The following is a 4,087-nucleotide window of genomic DNA, read 5'->3' on the forward strand; positions in this document are numbered from 1 at the left end:
TACTTGTATTTCTTTTCCTAAACAGGAAGCCATAAAACGAAATAATAAAATTGGTCCCTTAAATTTGTTGTCCAATACAAAAAGATTCACTTAAATGTTCTGCCCGAGATTGAATCCTATGCTAAATTTTAAATATTCCATTTTTCTTGCCAAATTTTCATCCTATATCTTCTAGAGCCCACTCCCCCTTTTCTCATTTCTAAGTCTAACTCCAATCTTGTCCCGAAGTACAATGCCATCAATAAAGAACATTACCATAATGACTGATCTCTTAGTTCTTTGCTTGCCACATTCATAATGATGTGGAAAAGGTAAAGCCAACATGAAGGTCAGGTGTAGTCCTATCCTGACTGGGAACCACTGTTAACCCTACTCCTTCTATATTGGGATTTGGATTCTTGCCACATTGCACACATCCATAATCAGTAACAGTTTTTCGGTACCCTTTTTTCTTTCTAGTACTTGAACATTTCTCTAAAAATGTAATGCACACATGCAAGAAATCCTGTTTTCCTGATATTTCTCTATAAACTGCCTATATCCAGATATCACAAGTAATTTTTCTTCCCTGGTATGAACCAAATTGTTTACCTTATTTATCTTCCAATCAATATTTACATTCAATCAATATTTACATTCCAACTCCTCTTCCTGAGTCTCAGATTTTTGCCGAGTGAAATTACAATTTAACCACCCCCCCCTATTTTTTCCAGCATTTTCTTCATTCAAAAGTTTTTCATCTTATTGGACAAATTTTCTGATCACAAAAATCCTGACCTTCATATCTTCTATGGTCATTACAGTAGAAATCTTTCTGTGCCTTCTCTCTCACTTACCATTCTATATATTTTTGTTACTCTTTAGATGTCTCCAAACACATCATCTAATGTGTTCTTTTCACTTCATCCTCTTCCATACCTGATTTGTCCCATTTCTCTATGGCTTCTTAACTTTTTTCTTGACAGATTTTTGAACCTCTCCATTCCACCACAACCTCTCCTTATCAAGAGGCAAAGTTTTCCTTGGTTTTATTTACCTTAGAATTTTGTTAACCCATTAATGACGGGGCTATTTTGTCTCCAAATGGTCAAATCGGCAGGATATTTCAACCGCGTAAGCCTAATGCCTCAGGATTTTCGCCCGCACTGGCCATGGCCAAGTGCTATGCTCCTGATCATTCGGCGAACCGGCCAGGAGGAGAGATGACGAAATATCTCGTCCCCAGCAGCTGACACTGCCACCACTTGACGTGATATCTTGTCACTCGTCTTTAACGGGTTAACTTACATTACCAGTCTACTCTTCCAATTCCATCACTCTTGCACTTCATCCAAGAGTCTCATCTCTCCTAAAAATGTACCTGGATTCTCTTTGAAAATGTTATTGTATTAGTTTGTTTTTCTTGAATTTTTTATCTTTTCTTCAACTTTCACAGGTTACCATTGACAATATCATATTCTTGTGATGAAAACAGAAGAAAATGAATCAAATTTTCTGATTGTAATATTTATTTTCACCATAGAGTAAAAAAAAAAAGGAAATTTATTTAGTTCCAAATAAATTTTAGTGAGCAACCCCATTCACAAATATCCTAATTCAAGAAAGTATATTCAGGTTTGATTTAGCATAGAGTTATCTCGCCAGATATCCCTAATGCAAATGCTTTGAAAACCAACCTAAGAACGAAAAATCTATGGAGGTTGGTCCCATTCACTTGCTTTTCATCGTGAAGCTTTAGGGTTGATGTTAAGATATCAAAATATTTACTTGCAGCCTTTTTCTATACAAAATTATATAGAAAACATTGTTATACATGATATAAAAACAAATTATCCTTAAGCTAAAGTGGAAAAAATGAAAAACAAAGCACCTGTTATAGTGTGTATACTTTGATCACATTTCCAAGAAAATCTTTTATGGATGTATATATATATTTTTAAATTTAATTATCAAGGTTCTTCCAAGGGAGAAAGAGAGGGAAGGGATAAGGTGAGTGGGAGGGGAAGGGAGAAGGAAAGACAGGAAAGGAAGAAAAGATAAAGACTAAAATATAAGTACAAGGCATACTGCTCTTTTCTTAACATAAATATACAGCAAATATCACAATGCACAGTCCAATAAATTCAAGAAACAACAACAAAAAATAAGATCGGGATGATGAAATCTTTGAACCAGTAAATAACTTGTAACATTTTTTACATTTTTTCTTACTGTTTCACATACATTAGTAAAATATAATTAATAATATATATATGAAACAAATATTATCAGCTGCTTAGAAAGAAATTACATTGGTGAAGATCTTATTTTTCTCTTTCAAAATGAGGTATGGATAGCATCAAAATTGGCAAACTAGCTAGCTGCACTTACACAGTAGCATCCACAGCTGCACTGAGTGACTTAAAATACAGTCACTACCAGCTTTATGCAACCTAAAATAACAACAGGTTCAATTTTCCTCAGGTGCAAATCTCACCTCACCGATCACTGCATGACAAAAAAATATAACAATAAGTAACACTTACGCACTCACATATTTACACTTCACGTATTGGGATACTAAACAGGTTCCAAAGGAGCAAATGGTCAATTGTTTATGGATCATTTTTTGTTTATAAAACAACTATAAATTGCAAGGAGCTTGAGAAAGGACAACTTTAAACATATTTATATTTATATTTGTGTGTGTGTGTGTGTGTGTGTGTGTGTGTGTGTGTGTGTGTGTGTGTGTGTGTGTGTGTGTGTGTGTGTGTGTGTGTGTGTGTGTGTGTGTGTGTGTGTGTGTGTGTGTGTGTGTGTGTGTGTGTGTGTGTGTGTGTGTGATTGTGTGTGTGTGTGTGATTGTGTGTGTGATTGTGTGTGTGTGTGTGTGTGTGTGTGTGTGTGTGATTGTGTGTGTGTGTGTGTGTGTGATTGTGTGTTTGTGTGTGCATGCATTTGAGTGTATATATATCTATCTTTATGAATATGCGTGATTGTAGGTGAATGTGGGTGTAAAAGAATGAGTTGAGAGAGAGAGAGAGAGAGAGAGAGAGAGAGAGAGAGAGAGAGAGAGAGAGAGAGAGAGAGAGAGAGAGAGAGAGAGAGAGAGAGAGAGAGAGAGTGAGTGAGTGAGTGAGTGAGTGAGTGAGTGAGTGAGTGAGTGAGTGAGTGAGTGAGTGAGTGAGTGAGTGAGTGAGTGTGTGTGTGTGTGTGTGTGTGTGTGAGAGAGAGTGAGTGAGTGAGTGAGTGAGTGAGAATTTTTGATTTCACTGAACATCCAGCATAACAAGCTGCTCACCAGCTTTTCTGCAACTTTACATAGTATTATAAGAAACATTTAGTTAAAAAAAATAGAGTTCTTGTTACCTTTTCTGTAGTTAATTGAGGGGTGACCTGGACTTTATTTACAATTGTGTAATGCAGACAGATAGAAAAAAAAGTGGAAAGCAGAAGAATAAAAGAAGTATAAGACAATAGGTCAAAGAAGAGGAAGAGAAGAAAAAAAAAGGAAGAAGAATGAAGAATGACTCAAACAGCTTAATCAGCACAATAATTGGAAAGATGGCATATCTGTGTAGAGTGTCCGAGTGAGGTCCCATCTTAAGCACGTGTCCTCCGCAGCCAATGACCAACGTCCTCCTGCTTAACAATCCCAAGACATGATGAAGATGTGTAACGGCTAAGATATAATCTAAACGAGGCTACAGTAATATGAGCAAATACCTAAAATATAATACAAACACCAGAAGACAAAGATATTTCATGAGGACAATATTCTCCATGAGTGCTGGAGAGACAATAATATTCGTACAGCTTTTTCAGCAAGAACACTCATTTACAAGTATGAAAAAGAGTGAAAATTTTATCTGAAATACAAAATATATGGCATGCACAGAAATCGAATTACCTGACAACCACAACAGTACTGACTCCCCTATATAAAATCTAGATGAGTCACATTACATTATATATGTCCTTGTCCAAGACCATGTCTTGGTTTGTGTCCATGTGTGCATGTGTGTGCGTGCATGTGTGTGTCTATGTGTGCATGTATATGTCCGTGTGTGTCACAAAGTGGTCTTAAACACCCAAGTTTAGTTACTTA

The sequence above is a fragment of the Penaeus japonicus genome, unplaced genomic scaffold (genome assembly GCF_977035675.1).
Source record: "Penaeus japonicus unplaced genomic scaffold, GWHDUDI00000001_assembly GWHDUDI00000030, whole genome shotgun sequence".
NCBI classification, from domain to species: Eukaryota; Metazoa; Arthropoda; class Malacostraca; order Decapoda; family Penaeidae; genus Penaeus; species Penaeus japonicus.